Source organism: Hypanus sabinus, chromosome 20 (genome assembly GCF_030144855.1).
Source record: "Hypanus sabinus isolate sHypSab1 chromosome 20, sHypSab1.hap1, whole genome shotgun sequence".
Taxonomy (NCBI): domain Eukaryota; kingdom Metazoa; phylum Chordata; class Chondrichthyes; order Myliobatiformes; family Dasyatidae; genus Hypanus; species Hypanus sabinus.
The window spans coordinates 8734718-8762524 of NC_082725.1; the positions used below are offsets into that span (position 1 = coordinate 8734718).

The 27807-nt window shown below is 42.6% G+C and overlaps 1 protein-coding gene across 12 annotated transcripts in view; it reads right to left on the reverse strand.

The window, feature by feature from the left end:
- Positions 1-27807, reverse strand: part of wipf3 (WAS/WASL interacting protein family member 3) — a 103110-nt gene that overhangs the window by 51178 nt on the left and 24125 nt on the right. For 4 of the 12 annotated variants that reach the window (XM_059945042.1, XM_059945043.1, XM_059945041.1 and 1 more), the window contains exon 3: positions 15097-15217. The gene's annotated coding sequence lies outside the window, so the exon portion shown is untranslated. Of the gene's footprint in view, positions 1-2512; positions 2716-15096; positions 15218-17687; positions 17837-27807 lie in introns of those variants that run through there. The other 8 variants (XM_059945039.1, XM_059945046.1, XM_059945038.1 and 5 more) reach the window with 4 other exon arrangements.

The window sequence follows — 27807 nt, forward strand, 5'->3', positions numbered from 1 at the left end:
TCATTTCCAGTACACAAGTGTAAAGGAGAATGAGATCATGGTTACTCATGATCCAAAGTAATAAAAAAAATACACAAAATGATAAAGAACACAAATTTAAACACACAAGATAACTCATATACAGCACTGTGAACAAATTTTCACACGCTAGATTGTTTATATGGTTTCAAATGGGATGGTTTCCACAGAGCCCTGATCTCAACGTTACCGAGGCTGACTCAAGAGGCTGGAGCAAGCGAGACAGCTGAAGAAACGTGGCAAATTCTCCAAGATGCTTGGAAAAATCTACCAGCCAATTTTCTTATAAAGCTGTACCATGGTGTACCTGGGAGAATTGTTGCAGTATTAAAAGCAAAGGGTGGGTGCACGGAATATTGATATGATTTAGTCTTTTACTGTTTACTGCTCTTTATAGTAAATTTTTGATATTTAGAAACTTCTTGTTCCATTATTTTAAAAGCATCTTCATTTTAGAGATTTTTTTTACATCTGCCCAAGACTTCTGCACAGTACTGTACCCAGATTGATTGTATGTCCATAATGTGACGCTAGGCACAGTAGTGTCTGTACATGAGGTGACTCTGACAGGAAATGATAAATAGTGGTGGTGGAAGGTGTAGGGGGGGGGTTACTGGGTGGAGGTGTTGATCAGCCTTACTGCTTGGGGAAAGTAACTCCTCAAATCATTATAATCAAAAAGCCATACAATTGTCTTCACTGAAATCTACCTCAGATGCCAAGGCATGCGAGGGAAACATTGATCTCTCACAGGCTACCCCAGTGACTACACAGATTGTTCCCGTGGCCCACACTCAGCGTTCTCTCCATTCTGCATTCTGTGGACTGTTGGCAATTGTGAACCTTTTCTTTCAGCTGTTGTCATGAGCACAAACTCAAGGCCAATTAAATAACTTTGGACGTTTTAAACAGTTATAAAGTATTTACTTTTTTTCCAGAAATTGCATCATTTTTACATCCTATGTGTAGCATACTTATTTTCAAGAACGTTTATCCCAGCTAGAAAAAAAATCAGCATATCAAAAACATCTGACTTTTGTTGGTATTGTTGACTCTATTAATAGCTGTTGTATAATAAATTTATAATTTGGGTTTTATTATTTCTTAGTTAATGTATGACTTTACTTAGGATCTGATTAATTGCTGATCAGTTTGACAGTAAACAGTGTCCAGATTTAACTGTGATACTCTGTTACTGGAATACTAAAGTTATTCACGTCTCTCTGTTGGCAAGGTTAGAGGATTCTGCTCCCTCTCCGTGTGAGACTTAGATCATAAAAGATATACGCCATTCGGCCCAAAGAGTCTGTTCTGCCACCCATTATAGCGGATTTATTATCCCTCTCAACCCCATTCTCCTGCCGTCTCCCCGTAAACTTTGACACCCGTAACTTCCTGTATTTGCTCATTTTGTTGTCTTCTGCACTCTGGTCGAACGCCCTAATTGGACGGCGTTTCATTGATTTTGTTATTGTTGGTATTCTATAGATTTATTGAGTATGCCCACTAGCAAACGAATCTCGGGGTTATATAAGGAGACATACATATACTTTGATAATCAAATTTACTTTGACTCTGAACGCCCTTTCTGATCAAGAATCTATCAACCTTCGCTTTAAATACACCCGGGTTCGGATAATGGGGTGGGGCGGCCACCGAAACCTCGGGAGATGGCAGGTAACACTGGATTCCCATTGGCTTATCTCCAGCGTTACTGGGACGAAGGGAACGGCCGGGGAACCCCACTACTGGCAACAAAGACATTTATATCGAGAGACCGGGAAATAACCGCGTTGTTCCCCAGATCTGTTAATGTACCTGCAACACGACTACCTGATTACCACTGGGAGCATTTCTTGATAAGGGAAATGTTGATCAATTTTCTTCTTTATCATTTCCTTTCAGAGTCGCCTTCTTTACACACGGTCCTCTACTTTATAGACACACAATCAATGTATATAAGCTATATTTATTCTGTTTTATTTTAATTATTGAGTTCTTTATCTGTTTTTTTGTGCTGTATCGGATCGGGAGTAACAATTACTTCGTTCTCTTTTACACTTCGGTATTGGAAATGACATCAAGCTATCTTAAGTCTGGATGTTAAAATCAAATTATTATGTAACGTACATTTAAAAAACGTGCAAGGATAGTTTTCTAAGATTCCCCTCTCAAGACACTGAAATAACTTTGAAAAACACATCAGCTATTCAGCAACGTGTGGATAATTCAGCAGTGGTGGTGCTAAACTCCCCACTGTCGGCACGGCGGCTGGCTCAGTCCCTCCCCGGACAGTCCTGCCGTTCACAGTCACGGACAAACCCCCTTCCAACTTTCCCCAAACCAGGGAAACGGCTTTGGCAAACACGACCGACCCGCTCCAAGCGCACAGTATTCCACTGCCACCGTATGAAATTAAGTAACAATATATACAACAATAAAGAGCCTGCTGGCATTAACGATTAATGAACTCACAAAGAAACAGTGCGCTTACCGGGTGATGGAACTCTGATACACCGCTTGGCCCGTCCGCAGTAACTAAACACGTCGCTGCTGTCTGTGGCAGGTGGGAATTAGATAAAGGCAAAGCGGATTAACACCACGTTGGATGTCGCTGACCAACCTCCCCGCAGCTGCCCACCAAAGCCCCGGGGCAGCCGCAACTGTCAATCACGCAGGAGAGGCGGAGCACAGCCGCTCGCCCGCAGCTGCCATTCAAACCAAGTAGGTGGGGCAACCGCGTGGCACCGCCTCCCCGAGCTGTCAAGATTTAAGATTGTTTTAATGTCACTTCCAGTACACAAGTGTCAAGGAGAACGATATAATTGTTAGTCCGGATCCGATGCAGCACAAAAAAAAACAATAAACATAAACACATAAGGATAGTTTATATACATAGATTGATTGTATGTATGGCCATATAGTCCTGGCGTGGATTCTCACTGATAGGAGTGAGACAAACAGTCCATGAGTAGACTGGGTGGGACCTTTCATGATATTGCTGGCCTTTATCCAGCACCTTCCTGTATAGACCTCCTTGATAACAGTAGGCTGGTGCCAGTGCTGCATTGGTAGTTTTGACTAGTTTTGGTAGGAGAGCCTCCCTAAATAAATAGGCATCCGTTAGTTTCATGACACTATGGATTTGCGCCTTGGAAGGTTTCCACGGCGCAGGCCTGGGCAGGGTTGTATGGGAGACCGGCAGTTGACTATGCTGCAGGCCTTCCCCTCTCCACGCCACTGATGTTGTCCAAGGGAAGGGCACTAGGACCCATGCAGCTTGGTACCAGTGTTGTCGCAGAGCAATGTGTTGTTAAGTGCCTTGCTCAAGGACACAAACACGCTGCCTCAGCTGAGGATCGAACCAGTGACCTACAGGCTCCCTATCAAAGATGAATTACATTTATTATCAAAGAAAGTATAATGCATACAATTTGAGAATTGTCTTCTTGCAGACAGCCACAAAACAAAGAAACACAGTAGAATCCTGTGGTGAACTATGTGCCTGTCTGGACACGCCCCTGCTGACTGCTCCTGTGGCTCCTCCCACAGGCCCCTGTATAAAGGAGATCTGAGGCCTGCCGCTCGGCCTCAGTCTCCAGGACATAGTATGATGGACACTCACTCCTGGTTCCTTCTTCCAGTCAATAAAAGCCGATATCTCGCCTTACATCTCAGTGTGAGTTATTGATGGTGCATCAAATCCATTTTTAAAAAAACACATTACAAAGATCATCAGGCATCTGAAGTGTGAAAAATGACAAAATCGTCCAAACCTTCTTAATAAAACACCAATTACACACAGAATATTAACCAGAGTATCCCTGAAAGTGAATCTGCAGCCACAGAGCCAGTTCAGTGTTGAAGTGCCTTGATCAAATCGCACAATTAGTAAAGAAGAGTAAACAAAAACACATGGGACATAAAATGCACCGTCCCCAAAAGTGAATCTACAGCTGCAGAGCCCATTCAGCGCTGAGGTGGATGAAGCCCAGACAGGAGGCCGATGGCTGCAGGGTAACAACTGCTCCTGAACTGTGAGACCCAAGACCCCTGTACCTCCCGCTTGATATTAGTAGCAAGAAGAGAGGGAGAAGAGAATAGTTAAACACAGACAAATGGTACTGGACACCTGTTCATTTGCCATTCTCATCCTCGACGATTTTAGTCTGGCTCAACAATTTAGTCGGTGCCAACCATGAGTTCACGATTTGCCATCGGGTCACTACGCATCATCCACCTCCCAGCAAAGGCCACACCTGCACTCCCCAGAATCCGGTTCGCCAAATCCACTGGAAGAGCACAAAAATGGTAGGTCATTTAATCGGCTCAAAAGTACATCCTTAAAATGAAAATTGCAGGCTACGTATCGCAGCGACCACAGTTCAGGAGAAGCAGTGTGTCAAGAAGAAGAAGAGTTTCTAGCAGTTTTGTAGTTGTCTAAAACACATCACTGGCCCCATCTTGCAAGTCAATTGCTCCTTCTGAGACTGGAGCCAGGGTCCAACATGATTTGTCTCCACTCCAGGTTCTGTGGGCTCTCGGGAGGTGAAAGAGGCATATTAGAATCTCTAATCCTCTCCTACACAGCTGGGCAAAGTGGTGGTGGAGAGGACAGTAAATTGGTTTAATACTGTCACACACATTGAGGTGTAGTGAAAAACTTGTCTTGCTATTCATCAGGCCAGGCGGCATCTACGGAGAGAAATATGTCAATGTTTTTCACCAGGACCCTTTATCAGGACTCAAAATGTTGGTGCTTATTCCTCTTCATAGATGCTGCCTGACCTGCTGAGTTCCTCCAGCATTCTGTGTGTGTTACCCTGGATCTCCAACATCTACAGAATCGTTTGTATTTGTCTTGCGAACTGTTCACGCAGATCAAACAGTGCATTCAGGTAGAGCAAGGTAAAATAATAACATTATGCAGATTAAAGTGCTACAGTTACGGAGAAAGTGCAGTTCAGGTAGACGATAAGGCGCAAGATCATAACAAGGTGGATTATGAGGTCCAGAATCCAGCTTTATGTACAAGGGAACCTTTCAATTATCTAATAACAGCAGGAAAGAAGCTGTCCTTGAGTTCTCTCAGGCTTTTGTATGTTCTGGTCAATGGGAAGGAGAGAATGTCTGGGGTGGGAGGGGTCTTTCACTACTTGACTGTTCCACTGAGGCAGCAAGAAGTGGGTAGATAGTTTGCACTCCCTGTACTGTTTGTGCATTCCCGCCACGTACTTCAGCCACAGAAGCAGGAGGAATCCCATATCTTTATCACGGCTCACAGACAGGGATTCAGAATCAGGTTTATTTTCCCTCTCAACCTCATCCTCCTTCCTTCTCCCCATAACCTTTGATGCCCTTACTAATCAGAGAGGCATCGGCAGCAACGGAAGTCAGGCGGACACTTCTAAACGTGGTGAGTTCCTTCTCCTTGCGTGGGGGTTTTCCGTAAAAACAGCAGCCAGTGCACAGGCGCAAGAAGCACCAGAGGCATCGGTGGCAACAGAAGGCAGGCAGAGCACCCCCAGGCGTGGTGAGTTCTTTCTTCTTGCATGAGGGTGGGGGGGTTCTTATTTATTAAGCCATTATACAGAGATAGGGTCTAGCAGAGCGGCCGTCGTCGGAGTGTGGGCTAGAGTCAGAGTGGGAACTTAAAGACGTTGACTCAAGAGACCTCAGCGAGAGGAGGCTGATGTCAAAGAAGCAAGTACGAAGGGCAGGATTTTCCTTTCTTTATTGCTGATTTGGTCTTTGTACAGGGCAGGCAGGATGGCACGGTGAAATGCTCCTTCGGTAGGATGTGCGAATTCATGGAACCTGATGGTCTCCCTGATGACAGCTGCGGGAAGTGCAGCCAACTTAAAGACCAAATTAAGGAGCTAGAGCTGGAGTTGGATGAATTTGGGATTACCTGGGGTCAGAGCCGGTGGTTGTGCCCAGAGTGCAGAATTCAGAATTCAGGGAGAAGCTGGGTGAACACCAAGAGAGGTAAAGGGAGAAAGAAGTCAGTGCAGGGTCCCCCTGTGGACATTCCCTCAGAAATAGGTGTCCCGTTTGGATATTGGTGAGGAGGATGACCTGACGAAGGGTCTCAGCCCGAAACGTCGACAGTGCTTCTCCCTATAGATGCTGCCTAGCCTGCTGTGTTCCACCAGCATTTTGTGTGTGTTGTTGTAGGGGGATGACCTATTTGGGCAAGGCAGCAGCAGCCAGACCATTCAGACTGTGGTCAGCTCTGAGCCTCAGAAGGGAAGGATGAAGTCACGCAGAGCAAAAGTCACAGGGGACTCAACAATTAGGGGGACAGACAGGAGATACTGCAGTAGCAAAAGAGACGCCAGGATAGTGTGTTGCCTTCCTGGGGCTAGAGTCCAGGATGTCTCTGAGTGGATGCAGAATATTTTTAAAGGGGAGGGTGAGCAGCCAAAGGTCCTGATAACATAGACAGGAGAAGTGTAGAGGTCCTGCACAGTAAGTTTCAGGAGTCAGGAAGGAGGCTGAAGAGCAGGACCTCCAAGGTGGTAATCTCCAGATTAATCCAGGTGCAACAAACTAGGGAAGGTCAGAAGAGGAATATAGTGCAGATGAATGTGTGGCTGAGGAGATGGTGCAGGGGGAAGGGTTTGAAGTTCTTGGATCATTGGAACCTTTTCTGGGGAAGGGGTGACCTGTACAAGTGGGATGGGTTGCAGCTGAACTGGAGGGGAACCAATATCCTGGGAGGGAGGTTTTCTAATGCTATTGAGGAGGGTTTTAACTAAATTTGCAGGGGGCTGGGAACGGAAGTGAAGAAGTAGAGGCGGTTGGCACACAAGTATAGACAGTTTGTAGTGAGTTGGTGAGGAAGAATGGTCAGATGATAGAGCAAAGATGTACTCCACCAGATGGTTTGAGATGTGACTATTTTAATGCAAGCAGTATCATAAACAAGGCGGACGAACTTAGATCATGGATCAATATGTTGAATTATGACGTTGTGGCCATTACAGAAATTTGGATGTCTCAGGGGCAGGAATGGCTGCTGAGTGTGCCAGGCTTTAGATGTTTCAGAAAAGACAGGGAGGGAGGCAAAAGAGGTGGGGGTGTGGCATGGCTAATCAGGGATAGTATCATGGCTGCAGAAAAGGAGGAAGTCATGAAAGGATTGTCTACTGAGTCAATGTGAGTGGAAGTCAGAAACAGGAAGGGGGCAATAAATCTACTGGCTGTTTTTTATAGACCACCCAATATTAACAGGGACATTGAGGAGCAAATATGGAGGCAGATTCTGGAACAGTGCAATAATAATAGGGTTGTTGTGATGGGTGATTTTAACTTTCCTAATATTGACTGGCATCTCCTTAGCCCAAGGGGTTTAGATAGGGTAGAGTTTGTTAGGTGTATTCAGGAAGGTTTTCCTGACACAATATGTAGAGAAGCCAACTAGAAGAGAGGCTGTACTTGATCTGGAATTGGGAAATGAACCTGGTCAGGTGTCAGACCTCTTGGGGGAGAGCATTTTGGTGGTAGTGATGACAACTCTATCTCCTTCACCATAGCACTGGAGCAGACAATTTGGGAAAACATTTAATTAGGGTAGGGGGAAATATGAAGCTATTAGGCAGAAATTTGAAAACATTAGTTGGGAGCAGATGTTCTCAGGGAAATGCATGGCAGAAACATGGCAAATGTTCAAGGAATATTTGCATGACGTTCTGCATAGGTATGTTCCATCGAGGCAGGAGAAGGATGGTAGGGTTAAAGAACCATGGTGTACAAAGAATGTAGAAAATCTTGTTAAGACGAAAAGAAAACCTTTCAAAAGGTTCAAGAAACTAGGTACTTTTAGAGTTCTAGAAAATTACAAGATTTGCCAGGAAGGAGCTTAACAATGAAATTTGGAGAGCTGGAAGGGACCATGAGAAGGCCTTGGTGAGCAGGAGTATGGAACCACACCACCCCCCTCCCCCAAGGCATTCTACAATGTGAGGAGCAAGAGGATGAGCCAGGTGAGAACAGGACCAATCAGGTGCGATAATGGAAATACGTGCATGGAGATGGTGGAGGTAGTGGAGGTACTTAATAAATACTTCAGTATTCACCAGGGAAAAGGACCTTGGCAATTGTGGGGATGACTTACAGTGGACTGAAACACTTGAGAATATAGACATTAAAAAAGAGGATGTGCTGAAGCTTTTGAAAAGCATTAAGTGAGATAAGTCACAGAAGCCAGATGAGATATACCCCAGGCTACTGTGGGAAGCGAGGGAGGAGATTGCTGAGCCTCTGGCGATGATCTTTGCATCATCAATAGGGACTGGATTGGAGGGTTGCAAATGTTGTTCCCTTGTTCAGGAAAGGGAGTAGAGATAACCCAAAGTTGGGAGTGATGTGGATAGTCTGGAGGGTTGCCAGAGGTTACAGTGGGACATCGATAGGATGCAGAATTGGGCTGATAAGTGGCTGATGGAATTCAGCCTAGATAAGTGTGAAATGGTTCATTTTGGTAGATCAAATTTGAAGACAGGATATAATATTAATGATAAGACTCTTGGCAGTGTGGAGGATCAGAGGATCCGTGTCCATAGGACACTCAATGCGGCTGCACAGACTGACAGTGTTGTTAAGAAGGCATACGGTGAGTTGGCATTCATCAATCATGGGATTGAGTTCAAAACCCATGAGGTAACGTTACAGCTATATAAGACCTTAGTTAGACCCCACTTGGAGGACTGTGTTCAGTTCTGATCACCTCACTACAGGAAGGATGTGGATACTATAGAGAGAGAGTGCAGAGGAGATTTACAAGGATGCTGGCTGGATTGGGGAGCATATCTTATGAGAACAGGTTGAGTGAACTTGACCTGTTCTCCTTGGAATGATGGAGGATGAGCTGTGACCTGACAGAGATGTATAAGATGATGAGAGGCATTGATCGTGTGGATAGCCGGAGGCTTTTTCCCAGGGCTGAAATGGCTAACAAGAACGGGCATAATTTTAAGGTGCTTGGAAATAGTTTTGGGGGGACACAGAGTGGTGGGTGCATGGAATGCATTGCCAGTAATGGTAGTAGAGGTGGATGTAACAGGGTCTTTTAAGAGATATGCATATGGAGCTTTGAAAATTAGAGGGCTATGTGGTAGGGAAAGTTTAGGCAGTTTCTAGAGTAGGTTACAACATTACAACATTGTGGGCTGAAGGGCCTGTAATGTGCTGTAGATTTCTATGTTCTAAGAAACTATCAACCTCCATTTTAAATATATTCAATGACTTAGCCTCCACAGCAATCTGTAGCAATGAATTTCACAGATTCGCTTCCCTCTGGCCAAAGAAATTCTTCCTCATCTCTGTTCTATAGGAACATCCTTTATTTCTGAGGCTGTGTCCTCTGGTCCTTGACTCTCCCACTGTTGGAAACATATTCTCCGTATCCGCTCTATCTGGTCTTTTCAATGTTCGGAAGGTTTCAATGAGACCTGCTCTCATTCTTCTAAACTCCAGTGGGTGCACATCCAACAGCCATCAAATGCCCCTCATACATTAACCTTTTCATTCCTGGGATCATGCTCATGAACCTCCTCTAGACCCTCTCTGATGCCAGTAAACCCTTTCTTAGATAAGGTGCCCAAAACTGCTCACAATAGTTCAAATGTGGTCTGACCAATGCCTCATAAAGCCGTAGCAAAACATTCTTGCATTTATATTCTAATGCTCTTGAAATAAATGCTAACATTGCATTTACCTACCTAACTACCAAATGGACCTGCAAGTTAACGTTTAGGGAATCCTGCTCCAGGACTATCTTTGCACCTCTGATCTCTGAATTCACTCCCCATTTATAAAGCAGTCTATGCATTTGTTCCTTCTATCAAAGTGCACAGCCATGCATTTCCCTACACTTGGTAATAGAATACAATATGTCTAAACCACACTGTTACTTCTGCATTGGGAGAACCAAGAACTATGTGTAATTTGGCCAAGGCCAACTGCCTTTGCAATTGATCTGAGTTAGATGTATAATCATAAAGATAACTTCAATCAGAACGAGGAAACAACGAGAAAATTGTAAATTTCCTCTAGCCTCATGCATGCACTACACAGTGTCAGAGTTTTACCAAAATCAATACTGCCATTGATGAAACTCTATTAATCTGGGTTACTGAATATATTAAAAATAATAACCTATTTATAGAGAACTTGTCATACAACTGATGTAGTTCAAAGTGCTTTACAATGGAATAATGTGCAAACAGGAATATAAAAGTCAAAATGATGTTAGTTAAATAAATTCATTTTGAGTTTATGTTTAAAAGCATCAACTGAGTCTGCATTACTTATAGTTTTAGGTATTGAGTTCCACAGTTTAGGAGTGTAGTTCACAAAAGCTGACCTTCTGATTGTCATTTGAGGGAGATTGTTTAAATTTAATAGACCGATGGAAGAAGACTTGAGAGCTCGAGCAGGAGTGAAATATGTATTGGCAGATAAAACAAAACATGGGCAGATATTTGTGGGGCAAACATGCATTTGAGATATTTGGATCATTGCTCATTTTGTCATAAGTAACAAGGTACTAAATGCTAACAGGATATTTAATTGTTGGGAATGTTCTTGACCCTATCAATGACAACACACACTTCTCAGCAACCCGCACTGGGCGCACAGATGTGACCTTCGATGACATCCTCATTCCTGGTGCACAAGATACTGAAAGAGAATGTGGTGTGTATCTTGCATTGTATTACATCCTTTGGAAATTACTGAAAATATATTTCAAAGTATTTTTATTATGTATACAGTATACAACCCTGAATTTTGTCTTCTTGCAGTCACAGAACAAAGCAACTCCATAGAACCCATTTAAAGAAAGCTCCCACTCAAGAAAGACCATCAAACCTGTGAAAAAAGAGAAGTCGCACAAACAATAAAAAGTAAACATATAACACACAGAACATTAACCACAGAATCCCCAAAAGTGAGTCCACGGCCACAGAACCACCGGGGCGAGAGAAGCTGCTCCAGGAGCCCAATGACTGCAGGCCTCATTCACGGAGTCTGTTCAGCACTGTGCTGATAGTCTAGAGTACTTTAGAGTATCACCATGTTGGTCCATGGCATCCTCTTGTGCCACGATGAGGCCACCCTCAGGGCAGAGGAGCAATGCTTCATATTCCATCGGGGTAGCCTCCAACCTGATGGCATGAATATTGATTTCTTCTTCCAGTAAAAATTTTATTCTTTCCCCTTCCCCTCAACTATTCTCCACTCAGGCCTATTACATTTTCTCATTTGCCTCCCCTTGGGTCCCCTTCTCCTTCCCTTTCTCCTACGGTCCACTCTCCTCTTCCATCAGATTCCTTCTTCTCCAGCCTTTTATCTTTCCCAGCCTGGTTTCACCTATCACCTTCCCCTCCCCTCACCCACCATTTTTATTCAAGCATTTTCCCCCTTCCTTTCCAGTCCTGATGAAGACAAACAGCAAAAGACCCAGCACTGACCCCTATGGTACTCTACTAGTTACTGGCTTCCAGTCAGAGAAACAACCATCTACTGCCATTCTCTTGACTTCTCACACAGAGCCAATGTCTAATCTAATTTAACACTTCATCTTGAATGCTGAGCGACTGAATCTTCTTGACCTTGTGAGCCCTTGTCAAGTGCCTTGCTAAGGTCCATGTAGACAACATCCACTGCTTTGCCTTCATCCATTTTCCTGGTAACTTTCTTGAAAAACTCTAAGATCAGTTGGACATACCTACAACACACGTAGCCACGCTGACTAACCTTAATCAGTCCAAGTCTATCCAAATAGTTATATATCTGGTCCTTTACAATGCTTTTCCCACTACTGTTGTCAGACTCACTGGTCTATAATTTCCAGGATTATATCTGGAGCCTTTCTTAAACAGTGGAACAACACTGGCAATCCTCTGGTACCTTTCCTGTCACTAAGGATGAGTTAAATATCTTTAGTAGGACCCCGGCAATTTTTCGACTTACGTCCCATAGGGCCCGAGGGGCCACCTTGCCATGCCCTGGGGATTTATCCACTCTCATATCAAACACCTCCTCCTCTGTAATCCGTACAGGGTCCATGAATTGATGCCACTTTGCCTCACTCCTGTAGACTCTGTGTCCATCTCCTGAGAAAATACAGATGCAAAATATTTATTTAAGATCTCCACATCTGCTTTGGCTCCATACATGGTTATGGGTTATGCGACCACTGACGCCAGTCAGTTGATCCATGAAGTATCCAGAATGGCTGGGGTCACCCGTCTTGTAAAGATAGTGCCTGGAAGAAGGCAATGACAAACCACTTCTGTAAAAAAAACTTGCCAGAACAATCATGGTCAAGACCATGAATGCCGACATCACACAACACACAACACAGCAGTGATGACATTATAATTATAATAATGATGACAGTGTTTAAGTCTCTCTGCAAGTTGCAACACATTCTTACCTTTAAACATCCTTTGATCGTTGGCACACTCCTTTTTTTCCATCCAAAGTTCAAACTCAAGTTATTATTAAAGTGCTTCTATGTTACCATACACAATCTTGAGATTCATTTTATTGCAGACATTTACAAAGGGAAAAGAAATATAATAGAATTTACATAAAACCATACATAAAGACTGACAAACAACCAGTGTGCACAAGACGACAAAAAGTGCAAATAAAAATAATAGTGAATACGTGAGTTGTAAAGAGTCCTTGAAAGTGAGCCTGTAGTTTGTGGAATTAGTTCAAAGTGGTTCAAGTGAAGTTATTCATGCTGGTTCAGGATCCTGCTTGTTGCAGGGTATTAACTGTTGCTGAACCTGGTGGTGTGGGACCTAAGGCTCCTGTACCTCTATCTGGAAGGACAGTGTTTTCTTGTGATCAGTGCCACACATTATTTCAAAGCCAAAGAAACAAGGTGTATGTCAGGCAAAACATGGAGGCCACACATGTTCCATATATGGCTTCATTAAACCCTGTACAACTCAAAACCTGGGCAGAACCACCTGGACTGAGCAACAGGAAGCAATTTATTTTTTTTTAAAGCCCGAGTCCCCGATCTGAGATTAGATTTGGTTCACTAATTGATTCAAAGCTAGGTCTCAAGGCATTGGTACAGTGGAACACACACAAAATGCTGGAGGAACTCAACAGACCAGGTCACAGTGATTTGTCTTTCCTGTTGCAAGATATGGCCGAATTTCCAATTGGAAGATTCTTTGGAGGATTCTCTGACTAACCCTGTTTTCAATCCTCGAATAAATTTCAATATGTAATTTGAATCTGCCGCGTTGGTAATTCTGCAAAAAAAATTCTGCAACAAGATCGTAAAATCAAACTGTCCAAGTCCAGTTCTTTTCTAAGCCAATAAAATCATTTTATCCAGGTTCTCTATACTTGTTCATCAGGCTGCCAGCCTCAGAATGAAATGCTTCCTATCTGTAAACAAGTTACAAAAAGCATATCCATTAAAAATGCAGTGTAATGTTTTTTACACTGACCGTTCCTTCTTGTGTTAATAAAGTTTGATATGCCTCAGCACTGGTGAGAAATGCAGTGTCAAAAATCACACCTTCTCACTGGATCAAGGTTGCATTTTATACACTTAAATCTCTTAGATCTCTTTACACATTTAAACTCTGGGTCGAGTTTTGGTTTTGTTTGTGTAGAGAAGAAAATCCCATCTTAGAGCTGTTTGTAATTTATTTTTTCTGTGACAATGCTTGACTGATAACTGTATCATCTGGCTTTTATGTTAACAGCTCTCTGTGATGCTATTCATGTCTCCTGTTAACCTGTTGATCATTTGCCGTTTGTATTTGATCAACTGTTCATCGTGTGCTCTCCTTACGAAGCGCAATGTTTCAAGGAAATGAAGTTTTGAATATTTTGTAGTCTTGTATACCTGTCTCAACACCATTGGTGACTGAGCCTTCTCTGCGTCCAATATACCAAATACCTTCTTCGTGACCCATCAGGATAAGACCCTCTCCAGCAGTCCACCACAGCACCAGATTCTCTTCTACCTTCTCCCTTCCTTTGACCAAATGTTTGATCATTATTCTCTTTCCTTGATGTCATCGATACAACACAAGGTAACACAAACAACATGCAGCGTTATGATGTATGCTGGCAAAGATCAAACCCAAACGCAGAGGAAAGACAGACTACCAAGTAGAGACGGTGACCAGGTTTACTAATAACCAAAACATCAGTGGCTCACCCAAGTGACACCCCAAGATGAAAGATTCTCAAAGCTAGGACCCTGTGATTAGTGCCAATCAGGAGTCTACTTAAATAATCACAGAATTCAGAAACCCCATGTCAGTCAAAATAAACCGAACAAAATTTAAACAAAGAATACAAGGGATCAATGATACTCATTAAAACAAATTCAGATGCCCAGCACTCTTTGGCTCCCCGCACAGATGCAAAGAGCTCATTACAACGTGGGTAGATGGGATAAGGAATAAAGCAGATTGGTATAGACTAGATGGGCTGAAGGACCTGTTTTTGTGCTGTAGTTCTCCAAGTCTCTAAATTTAATTGATGAGTCAGCATTCAGTCTCCTTCTGGCAACATTCTGGGGTCACCGTTCTCTAGAAATATAACTGCTTCAGTCCTGATAGACTGACAACAAAAGTGCTGTGATAAAATCCATCTGCACCCATGCCACCCCCCACCCCTACCACCTGTCACACACCCCTCCCTTTAGGCTGAGTTAGGTGGGTGGCCCTAAGGTACCAGGCAAGATCGTTTGATTCCAAACATTTGGTTTATTGATAATTACAGAATGTCGCTCTGGTGCTTCTTGCTCCCTCCCTTTCAGTAACCACGATTCCCCTCTCCCTGCCCCCTTCCCACTCTCAGTTCACAATAGAGACCCATATCAGAATCAGGTTTATCATCACTCACATATGTCATGAATTTTTCTTTTTGCTTCAGCATCGGTAAAAAAAACTCGCCAAAACAATCATGGTCAAGACCATGAATGCCTACATCACACAACACACAACACAGCAGTGATGACATTATAATTATAATAATGATGACAGTGTTTAAGTCTCTCTGCAAGTTGCAACACATTCTTACCTTTAAACATCCTTTGATCATCGGCACACTCCTTTTTTTCCATCCAAAGTTCAAACTCAGGTTATTATTAAAGTGCTTCTACGTCACCATACACTATCTTGAGATTCATTTTATTGCAGACCTTTACAAGGGGAAAAGAAATATAATAGAATTTACATAAAACCATACATAAAGACCAACAAACAACCAGTGTGCACAAGATGACAAAAAGTGCAAATAAAAATAATAGTGAATACGTGAGATGTAAAGAGTCCTTGAAAGTGAGTCTGTAGTTTGTGGGATTAGTTCAAAGTAGTACAGTGCAATACATAAAATTACTACATTTCTGTACAACAGTCTCATGCACCTTATCTATATATATATACACACACACACACACATACCTAGTGCCTAGGACATTTGCACAGTACTGGGTACAGTAAAATATGTCACTGAGTATGTGCTGAATGCAGCCTGCAAGCACCAACATAATATGCCTAAAATCTTCCTCACAAGAGGAAGTACTCAGGACTGTCTGGAGAACAGTTCTGCTGGACTTAGTATCTAAGCCACACACGAAGACTGAGGAGCTGGACTTGGTTGTCAGAGGCTATGTGAGATGCATTACATTGGGAGCATTTAATATGTAGTGGGAGCTTATTCCCACTAACACCCCTGACTATAAGAATGTTAAGGAACCAATTTCAGTGTGCATATGAAAAATTAAGGTAATCTTTGATCTCTCATCTTTATCTTTGCATCTGTAGGTTGCAATCATTCAAAATGCTTCAGGGTATTTTCTTAGTGGATGTATTGTGAACTGAATGGTATGCCAAACCTCAGTCGTTAGCACACTGAGAGAGTTAACTATGAAGATAACAGCAGTACTCCACTATCACCAAGGTTTGCTCTTTAGTACTGATTTGTGCAAGGCTAGAGGGAAACTGGAAAAATCTCCACTGCCACCAAGACCTCCACACTAATATTGATTTGAGCAAGGCTGGAGGTAGGCTGGAAAAGTCTCTATTGTCACCAAGGCCTCCCTGTTAATATTGATTTGAGCAAGGCTGGAGGCAGGCTGGAAGAACTTCTGTCTTCTCAATGTTAACTGACATCTGAGGCTACTCCACTTTGAGGAAAATGGTCCAGAATGGATTGAAGGTCTCCTTCAGTGTCCATGAGAATGCCACATATATCGATTGGCATGCTGCAGCTCAGTGTTTGATGTCCTGAAGACATCTGTCTTCATGTGGAGCTGACAAAGGTGAGGAGCTGTTCTGAGAAACATGAAAACAAAGATTCCGATGAGCACTCAGGTCAATTTGATTAGACATTCTCTGGCTTCATTTTCCTTCCTAATCTGCAGAGCCTAAAGCTTTGCATAACAAAATACCATAATTTTCTTGAATGCATGATACGCCCAACATCACCTTTGGAATAAAATACCTAGAGATGGCACCAAATAATCTGGAACCAGAGGAGTTGCTCAGTAATTTCATTTTCCTACCTGGCTAACCTGTTTTAAAGTGGTTTAGCAGCTCCTAATCACACTTATGCACAGAGGCCAATCCAGATGCACTCAGCTTCCACTTTTCTTCACCAGTCTCATAACTAATCTCTTTATCATCTTTTCTCAACAGCTGCTCAAAGTCATGTTCCCTATTTCCTTCCTAACTGTTCATAAGATTAAACATTGTTCAAATTATACACATTAACTTCTTTTCACTAATACCCAAGAGATTCTGCAGTTGCTGGAAATCCACAGTAACACGTATGAAATTGTGAAGGAACTCAGCAGGTCAGGCAGCATTTATGGAAAGGAATAAACAGTCAATGTTTCAGTCCAAGACCCTTCATCAGGATTGGAAAGAAAGAGGGATTCAGGTTTCTTCCCCCTTCCTTTTAAGTCCTGAATTGTTGACTGTTCGTGAAATGTTGACTATTCATTTTCACAGATACTGCCTAACCTGCTGATTTCCTCCAACATTTTGTCTGTGTTGAACAACTTTTCACTTCTTTTAAAACATAAAGCTGAACTTAACAAAAACACATTTTGGCTTGGCTACCTCAATCTTTTAGCTGTCTTGACAATCCAGTCAAGATGGTACCAGTGTACAATACCCCCTCAGTTGATAACTTCCAGATAGCTCACAAAAATAAGCTTTTTTACTTCTTTTAGGTCTGTTTTTCACCATAAATGTTTCTGGGACTGTGAGAGCCTGCGACCTACAGGTTGGAGATGATTTGAGTGATCCAGTGCTTTTCTTCCTCCGAGAAGATTCCAGGAAGCATGTGCGTACTTGGACAGACTCGATGCAAAGAAACTTCAAGACGCGAGCCGATTGAAATGTCCATTAATCACCGATTAAAGCATTGAGAAAGATTGAGACATCAAGCGAAGGCTGAAGACAAGCAGGAGTTTAGTGCTGACCGCCTGCCTTTTGACCACAGCAGGAGAAGGCTGGCAGGTAGGCCTCTCTGCCTCCTGTGGTGTTCCTCTCTTTTGATGAATGGTACCATAGGATGGTATCATGGAACTCTGTTTATTGATTGGATTATTATGTTTGTGGACTGTGGACTTTTTCAAACTTGTGTTTTTTTATATTTGGTACCTTTTCTGTTCTGTTGTGTCAGGGGAGGATTTTTGGGGGTTGATGTTCCTGTTCCGTTTTGTGCAGGGAGGAGGGGGGTCTTGATGATCAGGATGCCGTTCTTTTTTGTACAGGGGGTGTTGCTGAGGTTTCTCTCTGAATGAATTTTACTCTCATTCTTTGTTCCGTGGCTCTCTGGAGAAATACAGATTTCAGAGTTGTACATGGATACATGCTTTGATAATAAATGAACCTTTGAAAATATTGAAAACAACTGAGAGCAAATCCAGTAATGCCTGAAAATGAACACAGCCTGTACTCACTGAAAGACAGAAAAATGAGGGGGGATCTCATTGAAATCTATTGACTATTGAAAAGTCTGGATCAAGTGGATGTAGAAAGGATGTTTCCTATTGTGGGTGAGTCTAGGTCCAGAAGGCACAGACTCAAAATAGAGGGACATCCATTTAGAATAAAGATAATGAGAAATTTCCTCAGTGAGACGGTGGTGAATCTGTGGAATTCATTGCCCTGACGGCTGTGGAGGCCAAGTCATAGGGTGTATTTAAAAGGGAGGTTGATAGGTTCTTGATTAGTCATGGCATCAAAGGTTACAGGGAGAAGGCAGGAGAATGGGGCTGAGAGGGACAATAAATCAGCCATAATGGAATGGCAGAGTAGACTTGATGGGCCATATTGCCTTCTTCTGCTCCTGTCTTATGATCTCGGCATCCTCACTCTCATCAAGTTCCCCACACCATTGTCTCTGCACTTGCCAATCCGAATACCAGTTAAATAATGACTTAGGTTTAAAACTCTCATGATTTTATAGAGTCATCGTGCGTATAAACACACCTTCTCATTGTTAAACCCTTTGATGTCCATGCTCCTCACTATTTCTATGACCTTCTCCAACCTCCCGTGCACTCAACATTCCAGTGTAGTAACTATCAAGTTATCAGGTTCACCTCTCATCTCTTCAATTTCCTGAATGAGTCTCCTCATCTCTTGGTTTTTCTGCCCTCATTTATGATGCTCCTTAAAGCATATTCTTGTGCACACTTCAGCCAATTAACTCCCATTATGCTAAGTGACTTAAGTGTTTCAAAGTAAGCTTAGAGTGTTTAAATTTGATAAAAATGATATTTAAGTACAGGTCGCTGTAAGAATGTGATGCTGAAGCTTTATAAGGCACTGGTGAGGCCTCATCTTGAGTATTGTGAACAGCTTTGGGACCCTCATCTTAGAAAAGATGTGCTGGCATTGGAGAGGGTCCAGATGAGGTTCACAAGGATGATTCCAGGAATGAAAGAGTTATCATACAAGGAACGTTTGATGGCTCTGGTCTGTACTGACTGGAATTCAGGATGAGGAGGGGATCTCATTGAAACCTTTCGAATATTGAAAGGCCTAGAGAGAGTAGATGTGGACAGGATACTTCCCATAGTGGGAGAGTCTAGGACAAGAGGGCACAGCCTCAGGATAGAGGGGCGCCCTTTCTAAACAGATGTGGAGAAATTTATTTCACCAAAGGCCGGTGAATTTGTGGAATTTGTTGCCACAGGCAGCTGTGGAGGCCAGGTCGTTGGGTGTATTTAAGGCAGAGATTGATAGGTTCTTGATTGGACATGGCATCAAAGGTTTCAGGGAGAAGGCCAGGAACTGGGGCTGAGGAGGAGGATAAAAAAAGATCAGCCATGATTAAATGGCGGAGCAGATTTGATGGACCAGTTGCCTAAATCTGCTCCTATGTCTTATGGTGTTGGTTAAATTGGGTGGCTGGGTAGAGATACATTTCTACCAAAGGAGGTGTAAGGTGCTCCTTCCCTCCGCTAGCCTGCAGGTCACCCTTGAGCAAGGTGTTAACACCTGCTTAGCCCATCCCACCACCCTGATCAGGGTTACATGAACCCATGGGAGCAGCTGGTGCATATCATAAGACCAGGTTATGTGACCACTGACACTAGGCAGGCAGGCAATCTCTGAATAGTATTAATAAAGGCTGGGGTCCCCCATCTTGCAAAGACATTGTCCAGAAGAAGGCAATGGCGAACCATTTCCATAGAAAAATTTGCCAGGAACAATCATGGCCATTGATTGTAATCACCCATGTTACATGACATATGGCATGGCACATATTGATGATGATGATGATGTTGGTCAAATGTGCTCTTTGTTGCTATTTAACAGAATTACTTTGAATACTATTCCATTGCTGAAACCGCAGTTGTTGGCAGAACCTCAGCTGGTGACGAGGAGGCATACAGGAATGAGATAGATCAGCTGGTTGGGTGGCGTCACAAACCACAACCCTGTACTCAATGTCAGTAAGACCAATGCATTAATCGTGGTTTTCACATCGATGTTCATTGAGGAGTCGGCAGTGGAAAGGATGAGCAACTTCAAGTTCCTGGGCATTAACATCTCAGAGGATCTATTCTGGACCCAACACATTGATGCTTGCATTTGGCTATACTTCACTACAAGTTTGAGGAGATTTCATATGTCAGCGAGGACTCTTGCAAATTTCTACAGATAAACATGCCAATGGGTTGCATCACTGCCCGTTACGGAGGCTCCAGTGCAGAAGGCTGCAGACTCCGGGGCGCAACTTGCCCTGCTATTGAGGACATATTCAAATGGCGACACCTCAGAAAGGCAGCACTTATCATTAAAGGCACCCCATCATCTCTTCTCATTACTATCATCACAGAGGAGGTACAGGAGTCTGAAGAAGCACTGGCAATGTTTTAAGAACATTTTCTTCCCTTCAGCCATGAGATTTTTGAATGGTGGATAAACAGTGAACACTACCTCACTATTTGTCTGTCTGTATATCTATTGATTAAATTTATAGTAATTTTGTTTGTATTGCACAGTATTGCTGCTGCAACACAACAAATTTCATGGCATTTGTCAGTGGTAACTTTTGCTAGCATTCACCGCATCTAGAGCAGCAGCACCCTCCCATGGACATTGCATGCATTGTTTGACATTCCGATCTCACAGAAATCAGAATCAGATTTAACAATATCACCAGCATATGTCGTGAAATTTGTTGTCTTTGCAGCAGCAATACAAAGCAATACATAATAATAAAAAACATGAATTTCAGGAAGTATATATATAATAGTTAAATGAAATGTGTAAAAATAGAAATAAAAAAGTCGAGAGGTAGTGTTCATGGGTTCAACTTCCATTCTTAAATTGGATGGTAGTCTTTGAGTGTGTGCTTTCAGGCTTCTGTACTTCCTTCCTGATGGTGGCAATAAGAACCAGGCATGAGCTGGCTGATGGGCATCCTTAATGATGGATGCTGCCTTTTCGAGGCACTGCTCCTTGCAGATGTCCTGGATACTACGGAGGCTAGTTCCCATGATGGAGCTGACTGAATTTACAACTCTGCAGTTTATTTTGATCCCGTGTAGTAGACGTTCTGTACCAGACAGTGATGCAGTCAAATAGATTGCTCTCCACAGCACACCTGTAGAAATTTGAGTGAGTCTTTGGCAACAAACCAAATCTCCTCAAGCTCCTAATGAAATATAGCCACTGTCACACCATCTTTATAGGTGCATTGGTATGTTGAGCCCAGGATGGATCCTCAAGAGATATTGCTCACACTTTCCACTTTTACTCCCCCTATGAGGATCTGTGAGTGTTCCATCATATTACCCTTTCTGAAGTCTACGACCAGCTCTTTGATCTTTCTAGCTTTGAGCGCAAGGTTGTTGCTGCCACACCACTCAACTAGCTGGTATTTCTCACTCCTGTACGGCCTCACATCACCATCTGAAATTCTGTCAAAAACAGTTGTATCATCAGCAAATTTATAGATGGCTTGTGTGCTGTGCCCAGCCACACTGCCATGGGTGTAGAGAGAATACAGCAGTCGGCTAACCTCACATCCCTGAGGTGTGCCAATGTTGATTGTCAGCAAGGGGGAGATTTTGTTATCTATCTGCAAACTTTGTGGTCTTCTGGTTAGGAAGTCGAGGATCCAGTTGCAGAGTGAGGTACAGAGGCCCAGGTTCTAGAGCTGTTTGATCAAGTCCCCTCATAAACATGCTTGCTAATGCAAACATCTAATCAGCCAATCATGTGGCAGCAACTCAATGCACAAAACCATCCAGACATGGTCAAGAAGTTCAGTTGTTGTTAATACCAAATGTCAGAATGGGGAAGAAATGTGATCAAAGTGACTGACCGTGGAATGATTGTTGGTGCCAGATGGGGTAGTTTGAGTATGCTGCAGATCCCCTGGGATTTTTCACACACAATAGTCTCCAGAGTTTACAGAGAATGGTGTGAAAAACAAAAAAAAACATCCAATGAGTGGCAGTTCTGTGGTGAAAATGCCTGGTTAATGAGAGAGATCAGAGGAGAATAACCAGACTGGGTCAAGCTGACAGGAAGGCGACAGTAACTCAAGTAACCACATATAACAACAGTGGTGTGAACGCACTACACATCGAACCTTGAAGTGGATGGGCTACAGCAGCAGAAGACCATGAACATACAATCAGTGGTCACTTTATTAAGTACAGGTTGTTTGCTGTGGCAAACAACCGATTTTATGACATATGTCTGTGATATCTGATTATGAATGCATTCATACACGTGATTGATTACTTTGAGAAATTCACATTTATTTAAATGCCATGGTTTTATTTTTCTGAGAGGTGCAAAGAATAATCATCATAATAATTACCTCTGGAAAGAATTTGGTAAAAATGAAGGAATATAATATTTATTTTATGTAACAATATTCCAGTATCTGCTGATAATCAGCTGGAGTAGAAATTTAATTGGAACAGAAAAAGGAGGAGATGCCCAGAGTGCTTTAGCAGCATAGATCAAACTTCAAAGTAAAATTACCATCAAACTATGTATATATGTATCACCATGGAGACTCATTTTCTTGCAAACATTCACCTTAAACAAAGAAATACTACAGATTCAATGAAAAACTACACATGAACAAGAACTGATAAACAATGTACAAAAGAAAACAAACTCCAAATATAAAAATAAATAAAGAGAAAAAGGCATATAAAATAGATAGATAGATACATAAATATAGATAGATAGATACTAAGAACAGAAGTATTAGAGAATTTGAAAGCAAGTCCATATATTGTGGAATCAGATCAGTGTGGAGGTGAGTGAAGTTCTCCACGCTGGGTCAGGACCCTGATGGTTGAAGGGTAATAACTGTTCCTGAACCTGCTGATGTGGGACTTAAGGCTCCTATACCACCTTCTCCATGGCAGCTCTGAGGAACAAGCATGATGTGGATGCTGCCTGACCCGCTGACTTCCTCCAGCATTTTGTGGGTGTTGCTTTGGACTTCCAGCGTCTACAGACTTTCTCCAGTTTAGGTAACCTGGCTGTTTCCTTGTCTGTGTCAATGCCAGGCTCGCTACTATGACAGCTGAGCATTGTGGACGGTACATCGAAACCACACAAGCATGGAACACAGAGGAAAACAGAAACCTCTCCATAAAATGCCACGTTCGAGGGGAAGAAACCTGATATGGTGGAAGTTCCAACAGCAATGTATGTTGATGAACATAACGAAAGGTGTTTCCAAATGGAACCAGTTCAATGCCAGACAATCAAAGAGAGTGAGTAGAGGAAGGTGGTGAAGACAACGAAATACACGTTGTGGACCAGCAAAGTAACAGTGCTTTTTATTATTCTTGGCTCATCACCCATACTGGGGCATGGGCCACAGGCAGCAGCTTGCCAGAGTCCTCCGTCCTGGGCCAGTCTTTCAAATTGATCCCAGGCGTAGCCCACCTTCGAAAATCCTTCCGCACCCAGTAATGAGGTCTTTGGAGCTTCTGTTGGTGTTTCTGGAGCTCTGGGTTTTTATGGGATGGAGTTGCTAGCCCCGTGCCCAACTCTCCTCCCTTAGCAGCCAGGCTTTGGACCATCCATGGCAGAGTTAACATAGTGGTTAACACTATTAAAGCACCAGCTGTAAGACTGGGGTTCAATTCCGAATGCTGTCGGTAAGGAGACTGTATGTTCTCCCTGTGACCAGGTGGGTTTCATCCACGTGCTCTGCTTTTCTCCCACATTCCAAAGACATATGGGTTAGTGTTAGTACACGACGGGCATGATATGTTGGTGTTAGAAGCGTGACAACATTTGCGGGCTGCTTAGCACAATCCTCGATGATTTGGTTTGACACAAATGACGTAGTTCACAGTGCGTTTCAATGCACATGTGAGAAATAAAGCTTACTTATTTATTTAATGGAATAAAGCTCAGAATAAGCCCTATGGTGCTTCAAGCTGTACTGCCTAGCAATCCCCTGATTTAACCCTAGCCTCATCATGGGACAATTTACAATGACCAATTAACTCACCAACTGGGATGTCTTTGGAATGTGGGAGGAAACCCACACGGTCAAGGGGAGAACGTACAAACTCGTTACAGGCAGCGGTGAGAACGGAACCCAGATCGCTATCACTGTAAAGCATTGTGCTGACCACTATGCTACTGAGTTGCTCATTGGTTTCTTTAAAAAATAACGAAGGTAAGGCACGGTTCCTGCCTCTGCTATATCTGTTGTGGTGGCGGCAGAGACTGACTGATTCAAACTGGAGAGTCACAAGGAGATGGAAAGGCATTTGGGAAACTTGAGACTCATCAGAGGAAATGAAGGTTAAAGATTGCCCAGGGGTCTTCAAGGTCAGAAGAGTCAGGGGTGAAGGTTTTGAAGAAGGGGGGAAATATTAAAGAGGACAATGTCTGTAAGTGAGAAGGTGATGGGATGATCAGTGATTTTGGGAAAACAGAAAGAATCTAATGACCAAGCTCAACTCAGAGAGAGATTTGGTAAAAATCTAGAGAAAGACATGAGTTTCAGGGCAGGAACAACTATCATAAGTACTCACTGACCCAGATCAGAGAAGTAGACGAATTTCTCTAGCCAGAGGGTGGTGGAAGGGTTCTCAGGAATGAAAGGGTTAACGTGTACAGAGCACCTGATGGCTCTGAGACTGTAGTTGCTGGAGATTAGAAGAATGAAAGAGGATCCCATTGAAAGCTATCAAATACTGAAAGGCCTAGGTAGAGTACAGGAGCCTCAGGACCCACAGCACCAAGTTCAGGAACAGTTGTTACTCCTCAACCACCAGGCTTTTGAACCAAAGGGGATAACTTCACTTGTCCCAACATTGAAATGTTCCCACAAGCAATGGACTCATTTTCACTCTTCATCTCAAGTTCTTGATATCTATTTCTCGTTTATTTTTTATTATGATTTCCTTCTCTTTGTGGTTGCATTTTTTGTCTTTTGCACACTGGTGGAACTGCCAAATGGTGCGGTCTTTTGTTGATTCTATTATGGGTTTATTGAGTATGCCCACAAGAATATGAACCTCAGGGTTGTATATAGTGACATATATGTACTTTGATAATAAATTTACTTTGAATTCTGAACTTTGAGTGGATGAGAAGAGGATGTTTCCTATTAGTGGGGGAATCTAGAACCAGAGGGCACAACCTCAGAATAGAAGGACATCTCTTTAGAACCAAGATGAGGAAAAATTTCTTGAGCCAGACAGTGGTGAATCTGTGGAATTCATTGCCACATGGGGCTGGGGAGGCAAAGTCAAATGGTATATTTAAAGCAGAGGCTGATTTATTCGTGATTAATAAGGGTGTCAAAGGTTATGGGGAGAAGGCAGGGGAATGGGGTTGAAAGGGTTAACGTATGGAATATGATGTTAGAGAGTAGCAGACTTAATGGGCAGAATGGCCTGATTCTGCTCCTATATATTATAGTAGAGGCTTCCAATCTGGGGCCCATGGACCCCTCAGTTAAAGGTGGGTGTCCATGGCATAAAAAAGGTTGGCAATTCCTGTCTTATGGTCTTATTATTATTTCATCTTTCCCAGCCTGTTGAGTATTGCTGGCATTTTATTACTGCACTCTACATTATGAATAAAGGCAAATAAAATAAGATCAATTACTTTCTCTCCTGTACATCATTCATTTTCTTGCACTAGAAAAAAATGAAGAGTGTAAAATTTGTATTCTGCCAGTGAACTTGCTACATTGTAATCTGATTCCAGGTTGTTTAGTCACCGGGTGCAGTTTCACATAATGTGTCAACTGGGACAATAACTGAGAACTAAAAGTCAAACAAAACAATCTGGTTGAGCAAGTAAAGGACAACAATATCTCGGTAAACCACAGCTTGCAAAGGTCAAACAAAAGCAATATAAACTGATTAACTCTGTGCAAGGTTACCAAATCAGCCTAAGGTATGGGAGCATTAAATCCCACACCACCAAGTTCAGGGACAGTTATCAACTTCAACCATCAGACTTCCGAACCAGCGTGAAATCTTCACTCACCTCACAACCACAACCTATGGATTCACCTTCAAGGGCCCAGCCACTTTGGGTCTCAGTATTATTTATTGACATTTGCACAGTTTGACTTCTTTTGCACATTGGTTGCCCACGGCATCTGACCGGCAACTGGAAGTCAAGCTTGGCAAGCGATTGAAGTTCCCCGACTTCATTGCGCCATCATCCCTGAGGCCTGTCAGAAACCTCGAAGCAGGTGATCATGGCAGAACCGGCAGTGCCTAGGGAAGACTGGATTGAGAAGGTGAAATGCCAGAAGCCAGAGACAGGGATGGAGAGCACGATGCAAGCCGATAGAGGTGGGGTGTAGAGGTCTTGCTGGCTGCTCACTGGGCAGAACTTACTCACTCTTTGGCATTATGGGGGCTGTAAACAGAAGAGCCATCAGGACCGTCACAGAAGCTGCTGATCGAGCCTCCAGATGGCTGTGGATCAAGAGGTGTGACCTGTAGACCAAAGCTGCTGGGACACGAGCCAAGGCCGGATCAGCTCTAGCTGGGTCACCTGTGTGAGAGTGTCTGATGCTGAAAGACCCCAAATGCCCGATGACCCCAGGTTACATCACTGATGATGTGTCCCAGCACATCCTAGGATGCATTTGTTTGTGTGTAGTTTTTCATCGATTCTATTCTACTTCTTTGTTTTACTGTGAATGCCTGCAGGAAAATGAATCTCAGATATAGTGACAGATACATACTTCAAGAATAAATTTACTTTGAATTTAGAATCAAAAGCAATACAAACTGCTCGAGTCTGTACAACATTTCCGAATCACTTCCAGAAGAATTGATGGTGCTGTGGGAAGTCATCGCTCCCTTCATTCACACATCTCCCTTCCTTGTAAAGTGCTCATTAAAATTTTTGTTCCTGTGATTTATTCTGAATATTGTTAACATATTTGCTTGTAACTTCACATAAAAACAAATAAACTCCAAGCAGATTTTTCACTTGAATAAAGAAAAGGACTGATTTTTGATTTAAAGTAAAATCCCTTAAGTCTTTCCCATGAATTAATTATTTTGTAATTTATAAACCTTTTATGACTTTGTTCCAAACTGAACGATACATCAAATTTCACTTCTTATACGACAGTGATAATAAACCTGACTTTGCTTCTGATTCCCTGATCAGTATTTAAAAGTCAGATTTCTAAAATAAATAATGCAAAAAAAATATGAGGTAGTGTTCATGGATTCATGGACCATTCAAGAAGCTTTTCCTAAATCATTGACAGTTGATCTTTAGGCTCCTGTGCCTCTTCTCTGATGGTAATAACGAAGGCCTGTCCCGTATAGCGGGAGTCTTTAATGATGGAGGCCACCATCTTTAGACATTGCCTATTGGAGAATTCCTCAGTGAAGATTTGTGCCTGTGGCAGAACTGGCCAAGTCTACTACTCTCTGTAGTCTCTTGTGACCTTGTGAATTGGAGCCTCCATACCAGCTCTGATGAAACAAATCAGAATGCTCTCCATCATACATCGAAAGAAATTTGCAAGAGATTTTGGTGACATACCAAATCTCCTCAAACTCCTAATGAAGTAGTCGTTGGTCTGCTTTCTTTGTGATTGCAACAGTGTATTGGGTCCAGGATAGAATCTCTGAGATGAGATTTGTTGTGTATGTAATATGTCAGTAATATCGTAAATATATTGCTTGATTTAGCATTCTTTGTTCAAATAATTCATTACGTGTTATATGTAATAGTACGTGAATGGCTTATGTTATCACACCATGTCATACATGTGCAC